Source organism: Mus caroli, chromosome 3, assembly GCF_900094665.2.
Source record: "Mus caroli chromosome 3, CAROLI_EIJ_v1.1, whole genome shotgun sequence".
Classification (NCBI taxonomy): Eukaryota; Metazoa; Chordata; class Mammalia; order Rodentia; family Muridae; genus Mus; species Mus caroli.
The window spans coordinates 103429772-103442600 of record NC_034572.1 but is presented as its reverse complement, the minus strand read 5'-3'; positions in this window follow the sequence as shown (position 1 = coordinate 103442600).

The window sequence follows — 12829 nt, the reverse complement described above, 5'->3', positions numbered from 1 at the left end:
GTCAGAAATATTGCACCAGGGCTGACCTGGGTTTGGATCCTGGTTCTAGCCTTGGTAATTGTTTGACCTTGAGCAAGGTCTAGGATAGCTCTGGTGTCTCTGTGTCCTCATTTGTAAAGTGGAGAAAACATCTCTCAAGTCTGTTCCAGATATTAAGGGAGCTAGGACAGTAACAAAGCCTTGTCTGGCGCAGACTAACACTTTGAGATGTGTTAGCTTGTCTGGTCAGAGAGTTTCCTTATTTACAAGTTAGTGTGTTCAACATTTCTAGCTCCATGGCAGACCTCTCCCAAGTGACTGGGAACATCTTTTCTGAGATGTCTCCAAAGCTCCTCTGTCCCTCTGTGTCCAGCACACAAAGGGATAAGTTGCAATTGTTCCCTAGTCAATCAATCCAGAGGCTCCCCAGTGCTCTCTGCCTTCTTGGACCCCAGCTTCTCCCTCACTGCAAAGTCCCTGCTCCAGGCATCCAGGTGAGCATCTACCAAAGCAGTGCAGGCCCTTCTCTCACCACCTCACCTGGTACCTCTCCAATCTGGTCTCCAGGAGCCATTAACAGTGGTGCTTCCTAAGTCTTCATCCTACACATACATGTTTGATGCCAAAATCCTTCAACGGCTTCCACAGACTCCTAGCATAGAACCTAATACCCTTACCTGCTGGCCTCCTCAGATCTTCCGCTGTCTTCTCGCTCTTTTGAGTCCAGACACATTGGCTTAATTTCAGTCATTTAGCACAACTCAAGTCATCCACCCTAGGAAACCTGTGTACCTTCTGTCTTCCCATCCCCGGTTTTCTTTCTAAGCCAAGTTTGTTGTTAGGTACACTCTGATGTCTCTATATGCCTGTAGGCTAAAAGATCCAAGATAGCAATGACTTAGGACAGCAAGCAGCCCACGGATAGGGGCTCAGGATTTCTCGAACTCTGTATTGAATTGAAGACGCACGTGTGTTTAATACTTCTCTGAGCATTACCTCATTTAGCCTTGATGCCAACCTTAATGTTGTGTGACCTTGTCCCACTTTCATAGGCACATGCTAGGGAGCACAGCAGTTTGTTGCAGATCATAAAGAGGGTGAAAGGGGAAATTGAAGGCTAAGCAGCCTAGCTGGAAATGAAGCCCCTTCTCAAAGGTGCTTTGCCAACCTCTCCTTAGTAGTCCTGTATTGTTCAAAACCTCTGTCAGGAGCACCCACTAGCTGCACCCAGAAACCGAACTGCTCTGAGTTACAGGCCCAGTGTGTCTGCCTTTACTATCTAACTACTGCTGTCTTCCAGATAGTTCTTCCCTATTCACGAATGTTTGCCTAAGAGAGAGAGAGAGAGAGAGAGAGAGAGAGAGAGAGAGAGAGAGAGAGAGAGAGAGAGAACTCTTGGCAAATGGAAAACTAAGCCTCTGCTCATAATTACCCAAGTGCCTAAGACATCTCTGCATCTCCCTGCCCTGTCCCCACAAATACTACCCAAGCACTTCCACTTCCCGTTGTCCAAAACCCAGTAAACCACTTCAGCTTGTCAAGCAGTAAGAGTAAGATGAGGGGATCTGCTCCAAAAGAGGCTGAGGAAGAAATGATGTGTGACAAGAGGCTGATGAGTCATCCTGGGAGCCCTGCAGAGTTTTCCAGAAACCCACTGTCATCACAATGGACCTGATAAGAGAGAGGCAGGGAGGTCAGTCAAGGCAGTACTAGAGTTGTGTGGTCACAAGCAGAAGAATATGGGTATGCCCTAAAAGCGGGGTGGGGAGGGTTAGGGGTGTCTCTAGAGCCTGCATGAGGGTAGCTCTACTGAGTTTAGTCTCTGAAGATAAATTTTTGACTTTTGGCCTCCCAAACCATAAAATGATAACTTTGTGTAACTTAAGCCACTAGGTAGGTGTGTGTGTGTGTGTGTGTGTGTGTGTGTGTGTGTGTGTGTTTAGCAATTTGCAACACTAGCCACAGGAAACCAACACATCAGGCTTATCCTCTCTTCCCACTCCATAATCTTTCCATTACCTGAAGCCAACAGGAAGCCAACTGGCTGAGAAGCAGGAGAAGGATCAGAAAAGGATCCAGGCAAGTGCTCTCTGCCCTCTGGGACCCCTTTAGTGTGCTGTTGAATCTAGCATGTTCACATTTACAAAGCCCATTCTTCTCAGTCCTATTTTCAAATCCTTTATAGTGTATACACATCTTTTTCCTACGTGTATTCTGATTTAAGTGGGGTTGGGGAGCGGGAGAGAATGAAAAATTAAAACCATTTACAGCAACAGGAACATGTGTACAACACTCACTCTCTCCTGATTCATTCAAACTTCATTGTTTATGCCTTAGAACCAAGAATGGCATCTGGCCAAGAAATACTTGAATGAAATAGTCATATGATTTTATAGATTTGATTTTTTCCTGTTTTATTATTGTATGAATCAAAACAGGTGCCATTAGCTCATCTTTCACAGTAACAGTGGTAATTCAAACATTCTATAAAATGAGAGCATTTCATCAAGACAAATGCCACCACACTATCACGTGTGTGGCTCCCTTCTCTGAGTCACATCCCATCAATGTAACTTGGCAGCTCATCAGATCCCATCAGCCCAGTGGTTGAAAAAAAAAATGGGTCACTGCACTGTGACAAAAGGACAGTCGATGAACATACAGCAATTAAGAAAAGTTTGAGCCCCAGTGGTCTCAAATGCCCAGAGGAAACTTGTCCTTGAAGTGTGTGGGTGCCAGAGGCAGAAAGACCCGCAAAGCAGCACACAAGTCACTAGCAGCCCACCAGGGACACTTTTAAGAATCCAGACAGAAGGAAGTGGCTGAAAGCCACTGCTGAGGAGGACCCGAGGACTGGGGGAGGGGTCACTTTCTGCATTTACTAGCATTTAATTGAAACATTCTGCAGTCTTCTGTCCCAGGACCTTTGCAAAAAGTGGGAAAGGATCTCAACAGAAAAATCCAACAAGTATTCACCCATGAAATTTTACTTTTGCATCCTTGTTATGGGAATAGGTAAGGCTCACATGCTGTGAAGGTAAAACTCTACCGGACATACATACACAAAACACGCATGGGGAGTGTATTCATAAGCAAGCTAGCAGAGAGCTGGTGGTTATGGGAGTTGCATGATGGACCCATAAGAACTCATGTTCTTGTCTTCTTAAAATTTTAACTATGTGTTTTTAAATTTTCCACAAAACAGGTCATGTTGTGCTGGAGAGATGGCTCAGTGGTTAAGAGCGCCGACTGCTCTTCTGAAGGTCATGAGTTCAAATACCAGCAAACACATGATGGCTCACAGCCATCCATAATGAGATCTGATGCTCTCTTGTGGTGTGTCTGAAGACAGCTACAGTGTCCTTACACATAATAAATGAATAAATAAATCTTTAAAAAAAAAAACAGGTGATGTTGCTCTCACTAATGGCAGGTTTTGCTCCTCCCTCCACTGTTTGCTTTACAAACTCCTCTCCAGGTTTCGTTTGTGCTCTTTGTCTGAGAAGCCAGAAACTCTGCTCTCTGTGATTTTCTGTGCTTCTATGAAAAGTGGATGCCTGGTCTCTGAGAGGAAGGGTGGTGGCATCCAGGCTGAGGCCTGGGAAACTAGGGGTTGCTGAAGGAGAGAGAAAATCTACAAAGTATCCCCCCTCCACTGAAACATGGTACTGGGTCCACTTCATGGGGTCAGCTCACCTGCACTAGATGGCTCCTGGCCCCCAAAGGGTACCCAGACCCTAAAGCAGCAGACTCTAACACAGCATCACTCCAAGTAGCATCAGCTGAACACCCAGCTGAAGCCACAGCACAGGGCTCAGCTCAGGGAAAATCAGGCTGAAGATACAATAGCCTCTAAGTGCCATCTTCCTGAGCTAAATTATAAATATCTCTAAAGATGGAAGACTATTGACTGTCTTGGGTATAAATGGGTCATTTCAACAACTTTAACTAAATGAAGAAGCCAGAGATCCACAGCCAAACACCAGGCAGAGCTTGGGAGTCATGCAGAAGAGTAGGAAATACGATTGAGTAGCTGGAGGGGTCAAAGACACCACAAGATAACAGAGTCAACTTACCTGGGCCCATGAGCCACCAACCAAAGAACATGGCTGGACCTAGGTCCCCTATACATCTGTAGCAGATGTGCAGTTTGGTCTTCATGTGGGTCTCCTAACAATTGGAGCAGGAGCTGTCTCTGACTCTGTTGCCTGCTATTGGATACCCTTCCTCTAGCTGGCCTGCCTGCTCGGGCTTCAGTGGGATAGGACGTGCATAGTTTTGCTGCAACTTGATGTTCCAGGGCAGGGTGGTACCCAAGAGGAGCTTTCTCTTCTCTGAGGGGGTAACTTGGGGGGAGGGGTTATAAGGGTGAGATTAGGAGGAGAAGAAGGAGGGGGTTACAACTGGGATATAAAGTGAGTGAATACTTTAAATAAATACATACATGCATGCATGCATGCATACATACATACATACATACATACATGCAGAGAGAGAGAGAGAGAGAGAGAGAGAAAGAGAGAGAGAGAGATCTGAAAAAGACAAATTCTACAAGCACTGTTGCTCAGCACTGCCTCTCTCTGCCTTGGAGAGCAGGTAAAGTGGAGATTTTATGTGGTTACTTTCTTCTTAGAGCCAGTTTTTAAAGAGCAAAGCAAAGCTGTGCTTTCTATAGAATAGCAAGACCATCAAGATATGTGCTGTTAATGGGCTGTTTTTCAGCACTCATAAAGATACATCAATAAAGTGGAACACAATGAGAAAGAGAAATGTCCTTATCCCTCTGTGAAACACTGAAAATCACAAGGCCCTTCCCTCTTATTTAGCCTGATTACATTACAGTGGGGGAGGGGAGTTGTGAGGAAGTAAGTTGGATGCTCTGGGCTGTGCTATGCCTTATCCTCCTGAAGCCCTGCCTCCTCCCACTTCTTTTCCTTCTTAACAGCTGACCCAAAGGGCCTAAACTTAGCAAGGGCGAGGTGTAGGAAACTAGATAGTGCATTCTCCAGTTGGATAGGAAGTACTGGGCTCAATGTGTTTAAGGTTAAGATTAATTCCATACTTCCTCTGAATCTATTTTTAAAACACAGCAAAGGATGGCATATGTTGTCTTCTAACAAAAATGACACATGATCAAAGGGTAAACATGAGCTGCATGTCAGACCTTCTGACTCCTGCCCTCGACCCGTGCCTACGGAATCAGGAAAGGTATTTTACCATCTCCGTTAAAATGTGATTGCTTCTGTTTATTGAGAGACTTCTGTAGTGACAGCAGCCAGAGGAATCACAGATCAGGCATGGCCGAACCGAGAGGAGTTGGGACATAGGAAAAGCCCAGGAGCTCTGTTACTAAATGTCTCCCACTGCAAGGGGGACTATGAGCTACAAGTCGGAACCTTGATGCCTGAAAGTAGAAATCTACCTGCTGCCTGAGTGGGAGAATCAAGTTTTCTCATTTTCAGTGACCATCCTCATTAATGCTGGCTGATTATCATTCCCTGGGCTCTGCAAACAGGAGCTTCCATTCTATAGACCCACTCATTAGGACTGATTTAATTGAATTGAAGAAGAAAAAGTACTGGCTGCCAGGAAGCCAGGATTTAGACTCCTGGAGATCCTAGTTTCCTGGTGAATTCCAAGTGTGGCTTTCTCTAGCAGCAAGGTACAGAGGATGAATTAACACAGTCCCTGCATCACTCTGTGTCTTTTCTAGTGTCCCCAACCATCATCCACACATCACCTCAAAGAAGGTTGATGTCTCCCTAAGCTATTGTCCCTTTGAGGTTTGTTTGGATGCTTGTTTGATGACCCACGGGCATGGGAGAAGTTGAAACTAACTCATAATCTCTTGTGTATAGAGAAAAATCATCTCAGAGGTTCACAGGTCACAGAGCCTAACAATTCTACATTCTAATTGGTACCCTGGGAGTTCTTTTAAGCAGGATGGTGGGGGGATGGCAGCATCTGGGTGGAAAGCGGTATGTCTTTGAACTGGGTACACCAGTTAAAGCCATTCCTGGCCATGCCTCTCCTCACTGTTCAGATACTTCTAGTTTTCTTAAACCAAGTTGGGCTTTCTGCTCTGAGCACCAAGGATGTTAATCTCAAGTGCTGAGAAAGACCCCAAAGATCTACTCTTAGGGAGATTAGGACCCAGTTGAGGGAGGTGGGCCATGAACATGAAACCGAGTGACCAGAATTAAAGTGTCATAAAGAAAGTAAAGAAGGTAACACTTCACAACTTCCAGGCAGATCTATTGGACCAGATATAGAAGGAAGACTAAGACCATGCAGGACCATGAACGTTCCTGGTGGGGATCAAGTTCAAAGGCTACGAGGCAATAGCAAGCATGGCAAGTCTAAGAAACAACAAGGAGGTCAGAGGGTGGGCACACAGAGAGCACTGAAACCCAGGCAGGGCCAAACTCTGCAGGGCCTCCTGGTGCAAAGCTGGACTCATTCTGGTGTCTTGGGTTTGATATTGTCCTCCACGTGCTGGAGGAACAATGGTGGACAGAAGGCCTTAAGCGGGAGATGGCATGCTCTCACTCCAAGGGAGAGAGAGGGAAGCCGAAGTAATGAGAGAGCAGTTGAGAGATGATTGTGCCACAGCAAAGATGTTAACAGTGAGTGACAGCCCCCCTGAGTCTTGCTCATGCTCCAAACATTGTCCCGAGCTCCCTGTAGGCAGGACTTCATTCATTTTCCCTAATACACCTTTAAGAAGTTGAGACTAAATGGCCACAAAGGGTAGAACAGGCAACCAAAGGGATTCACCACTGTGGAACTTCTGCAATGAAGTCTACATAAGTAAGGGGTGGATCCATTTAACACAATGAAACACTTCCTTTTCATGTATCTCTATGCTTCTGAGGCAGTCCTAGAATTGAAATGATTTGTTCCAGCAGTTCTGGTTTAATTTTTATTTTATAATGAGGGTATGTGAAGGAGGGTTTTATAGGCAAACACCAATGGGAAATGTGAAGTAGCAAAGGGAGAGGGGGAGAATGCTCCTGTTGCCTTTCCTCTTAGTTAGGTTTTCTATGGCTGAGATAAAACACCAGAACCAAAGCAGACTGGGGAGAAAAGCATTGATTTGGCTTGCATACCCTGGGTCACAGTCCACTTACCAACTCCAAAGCAGGAACTCAATCAGGGCAAGAACTTGGAGACAGAAGCCGATGCAGAACCATGGAGTAGTGTTCTTATTGACTTGCTACCTCGTGGTTTGCTCAGCCTGCTTTCTTGTAGCATCCAGGACCATCCATCCAATGAGCTGGGCCCTTCCATTAATTATCAACCAAAATAATACAACACAGCCTTTGCCCACAGGCAAGTTTCTCAGCTGAGATTCCCTCTTGCAAAATGACTCAAGCTTGTATTAAGTTGACCTAGAACTTGCCAGTACACTTGACATAACAAAGCAATACACCATTGTTTCAATAACTTTCGGTTTTGTTCACCTCCAAGATTTTATATTAATAAATGTCACAAATAGAAAACACGTTACAGATTTAAAAATCCTATAGTCTTTACAAATTCAAACACTTTAAAACTTCAGGCACTAAAAATCCAAAGACTATAAATAAACTCCAAACCTTCCAAAGCCTTTGAGTTGGGGGACTTGGGAGAAAAAGAATCTTGTCCCTAGGGGAGAGCTGGGTTTCAGTAGAGTAAGGAAGAGGAACAAATGATCTGTGACCAACAAGAGTGGGAGAGGGTGGGTCTTGTGAATTGGGGTTCCAGAGGACCTGCTGAAATGGCTGGCAGAGAGCTCAGAAGTGGGAGGATGAGTCAGGCATGGAAATGAAGGAAACAACCTGGGAGTGAAAGTCCACAGAAGGATGTGAGCTCACTTGGCTTTCATTTGGGGGTTGGGGGGAAGTGGCCAAGTATGGCAAGGACTGAAAGCAAGAAACTAAGCAGGCTTAGGGATCCAGACAGGACTTGAGCCTGGAAGTGGCTCTCTGCCCCAGTGACAGTTGCAGGTGCTGTGAAAACCTCTGCTAGGAGTTCCTCACCCTTCTGTCATTTATCAGACACTAGCTCTTTACATAAGTGAGACACACATAATTTATATGCCTGCAGTCATCAGATATTCTAGAATGTGCCCACAAACATAACTTATTCGTTTCAAAGCCGAGTTTTAGGTAGAATTCTTCCCAAGGCTTTCCAGATCTCCCTGCTCTCTAGGTCCAAATTGATGAGTAGGCTCATCAAAGGACATGAGCCTAAACTTAACTTGGAAACGATTACCAAATCAATATGTTAACAGACAGCAATGAGGCAGAATGGAACAGTACACTGGTGAGAAGTTTTCTGTTTCTTTAAGGTATCAATCTGTGCAGAATGACTTTGCTAACTATTTCCAGAAAATTCAGAGACTCATATAATAAGGATGGGGGGCTAATCCTGAAAATCTTTTGATATTGATATCTGCCTTAAAAAAACAAACAAACAAAAAACCAACTATGAGTATATGAGTATAGCAGTTCTTTGAATCTTTTTAAAACTTCTGAGGAAAAAAAAAGATATCTTCTCTGCCAGCCCACCTTAAGGTTAGCAGAGTCCCTGGGAACTGTACTACAACATGGATGAGGGACACGCCTCAAAGACAGAAGCCATTGCAAGGAAGGCTTCCAACACTCTGTTCTGACCAACAGCACACACTCTCTAAGCACTCACACAATCTCTGTATGGTTTCTGTCCTTACATTAGCTCTCACCACACATAGGAAACATTCAGACAGGAGCAGTCACTCACCTTAGAACCCCAAGCACATGCAGCACACAGAGTGCCTTTCTGTTTCTTTGACTTCACTTCATCTTGAAATTCTGGTTATTCTCTGCTTTCTCCCTCTAGAGTGGGATTAAGGGGTGTTCCAAAGGAAAAGGAGGACTATTCTGATGAAAACTTTGAGAAATAATAATTAGGTCAAATAAGGGAAGGAAATAAATACTTACTGATGTCCACTATATGTCAGGAAGACTCCAGGCAGCCTCTCTTCTGCATCTCACACAATCCTTTGAGCCCTCCACTCCTAAAGCTTGCTTCCCATTCATGCACCCACTAGGACTCTACATGAAAAACTTGACTGAGCTTGAACAAATGATATGAGCAAGTTAATTATATGTTATTATAAAGATGACAAAATACATCCTAAAATAGTATAGCACCAAGTCTGGCAATGTCTTGTCCCAAGAGGGCAAACGTCAACAGCAGAAGCCAAGAGTCCATTATCCATATCAAGAGATCCATCCCTGAGCAGTAGGTCAGAGAATTGAAATAATTATATGCTATCTGGATAATTACCTGAGTTGAAACAGTCTACACGTGCGTATAACATGTCAGTTTTACATGTTGGTGCAAGTTATCACAGGAATCTCTTACAAATTTCCCTGATGCCCAGAGGGATCACACAGTTCCCACTCATGCCTCAGCCTCTCACTCAATGCTCAACTGGACCTTCACCTGTCAGTATGTCAACCTTCCAATGAAGTTCTGTCTTTTGCTTTTATGTCCCATGATCTATAATTTCAAGCTCCCCTTCAACAGTGGCTATCTTAGGAGCCCCCCAAAAGTAAGTGTAGTAGACTAGAGTAAGAAGATAAAGGAACCCTCCACATGTTCATGTGGACAAAATACCACCCACTCTTTCCCATCTAGTTAGAGCTGCCTAGTTGGGGACAGAGCAGAGGAGGAGGCAGGCATGATAGACTGCCTCTTGTCTGTTATCTATGCACTTTGGCTAATAGGATGTTCATGCCAAAATGGGCTCAGAGACATACTACCAACAAAAGGAGGACTGCTGGGGCACTTCAAGAAAAGGCTTCCTCTCTAACAAAAAGAGATGTACAATGCTAGATCTTTAATGTCCCCTAGAGGTTCCTGTGGCAGAGTTACCACTATAAAGGGGAAATATGAAACCTATCTTTAAGAAGTAGAACCCAATGTGTCTTCAGGTCACTAGAGGTGTGCCCTGAAAGGGGACAGTAAGTCTCAAAGCCTCTCTTCTTCCTGTCTTTTGCATCCTACCCACAGGGTGGGCTATTTGTTCTGCTGCATATTTTTCAATATTACCATCCAGTACCCCAACCAGGGGCTTATAAGCACAGATGAGAGCATCATGACTATGGGCCAAAGTAAACCTTTGTTCTCTTTATGAATTGACTCTCTCAGGTATTTGTCATAGTAAAGGAAGATGACTAACAAAAGTACATGGGAGGAACTGCCCTTTCAAGCTTTGAACATTGACTTTGAAGGATTCAATTCTAGTAACTGCTACAACATTTTTTGTGCCCATAAAGGTAGAGCCAAAGAAATATGAACAAAGCTGACATGGAGTGCAATTAGCTTACCCTTGCCATAATGAGGAACTAAATTATTTAATGGGGAAGTTATTTTTTAGCTCAATATTCAATTATTTAGAGAGAAACTCAACTTCCAGTCTGTTATTCATTCTTCACTAAAGGCTATATGGAGGAAAGAGACTAAGCAACAGGAACACATATCCAAAGTGGCCCTTGTGGTTCATGGAATATATGAATATTTTGGGGAAGGGGAAGAAAGATATCCTTTAACTAGCACCTTTCAATGACTTGAAAAAATGGACACAAAATTTCCCAATAGTTGTGTTAATAAATAATAATTTAGAAGCCAAAAAGATGGTTCAGTGACTAAGAATGCTGCTGTATGAGGACCTGGGTTCAGATCCCCAGCACCCACACAGAAGCCAGACTTGGCCGTGCATGCCTAGAACCCTGGAGCTGGGGGCCAGACACAGGGATCTTAGGAGCTCAGGCACTTATTGGCCATCCAATCTAGCCCAAAACAGTGAGCTCCAGGTTCAGTGAGAGGCTGTGCTTTCAGTGAGTGAGATCTAGCCTTACTAAGAACACCAATGTCTTCCTCAGGCCTACATATTTGCATACATAGCTGTGAGTATTTGTATGTGCACAAAAATGCAAGAATCTCACATACACAACACACACCAAAAGAATAAAGAATATATGATTGAGTGCTGCTGACAACCTCAGCACTTTAAATTCCAGCACCACCCCCAGAAAACCAGGTTTCTCTGCCTTGTAACAGCCTGTCAGCAGGAAGTCTATCACATAGCTATGAATGACGTATGATTCTCATTTCCAGGGAACAGAAATCATGGAAGAAACAACAGAATCATTGAATTCTAGAGCCAGAAAAAGGCAAAAATCCTCTAGACAAAACATTTTAATTTATAGACAAGGAAAGAAGTTGCCCAGTCATAAATAAGATTCATAAGATGAACAAAACTTTCACTTTTTGTTTTAAAATAGAGTTTCCTCAATAACCATTAGACCATCTACTTTTAAATGGCCGCTTCTTTCTACCAGGCTCTTGGCATGTCTAATTCTCCTTGCAAATATTTATTGAATGATATGGAAGAAATTAACTCTTGCATGCAAAAAAGAAAGTTGTCCAACTTCCTTATGCACTCCAGATGTCCATATGCATAGAGATTCTAGGTTGATACCTCAGGCTGCTATGCCTTGGAATTATCATCAGCATAAAACTACTTCTTCACATAAACTGAAATAATTTTATTAAATCTGTGTTTGGGCCTTACTCTAAACACATGAACATATGTTGATTAGCCATATAATAAAGCTGTCTTACTTCACCAAATCCTTCTACCCAATCACTGGGGAATGTTTGTGTCACACACCCCTGTGTGGTCAGTTTTATAGTGCACTAGCAAAGTGCATTAAACCAGTCAAAAAAGGAGAGGTTTGCTTGGGCTCATGGTTTCTGAGGTTTCTGCCCATAAACTGTTCGTCTTTTGCCTAGGGTCTTCTGGTCTATAGTGAGGCAGTGGCAAAGAGCCACTCACCTCACAGAAGTCAGTAGCAAAAGAGAAATGAAGGAAGAAGCCACATCCCAATATCCCCTCAGGTCATGCCCTCAGTGGCCTTGCTTTTGTTACTAGCTGTACTATCATTTACCAATAGTGCAACACTATACAGAACAAACAGACAACATATGGGCCATTGAGGTACATTCAAGACCCAAATGGCGATGCTCTCCAATTCCAATATGGAAGGGTCCATGATGCACCTTAGGCTATCTCAGTCTCCCATCTCAATACAGGAGACGATCAAAAGAAGCATTTTATCCAAACTCCAGGCTTGCCTTCTACTATTTTTCATTTCTCACATCCTTCACAAATCAAAAGTCCCAACAGCTGAAAGGGAGACTACACCTAAACAAAATTCTCAGTTTTTAGTAACATGGATCTATTTCCTGCCAAAAAGTGACCCTTGAACTTTGGCAAGGTGAACTTGAGTGCTAGGATGAACTTAAGAAGTTTTGATAGGTCCAGACTCAACATGACTTAGAGGGAACAAAAACCTTAAATGACCCTGCATCTTTTAGTGACTGTGGCCCTTTTCCAGATCCATCCTGGGGTGATTTTTTTTTCCCAAGGGTGAAAGGAAGCATTGGAATAAGATGTGAGGACAAATATTTTAGAAAGAATCAATAGGCTGGTTTAGACTAAGCAAAACCCAGAAACTGTGCTGAAAAGAGAAAGGATGCCTTGAGACAATATGGCACGCCTGCACCTTTTACAGAAATAACAACCTCTGATGGGATTTTTATGTAACCGTTGGTTAGAAAGAACTTCCGTGTCTTTGGAGGAAAGGGGGAATAGAAGTGGATAATGTATTTGATGAAAGAATAGAAAGGTTTTACATCCAGAAAGACAAACCATATTATTAAAAGAACATTGAGTGAGTTTTCAGCCATGATAGGTGTCAAGGACCACCATTAAATAATAACCTTTTTTGCTAGAAGCATGTGTAAAAATCAAAAT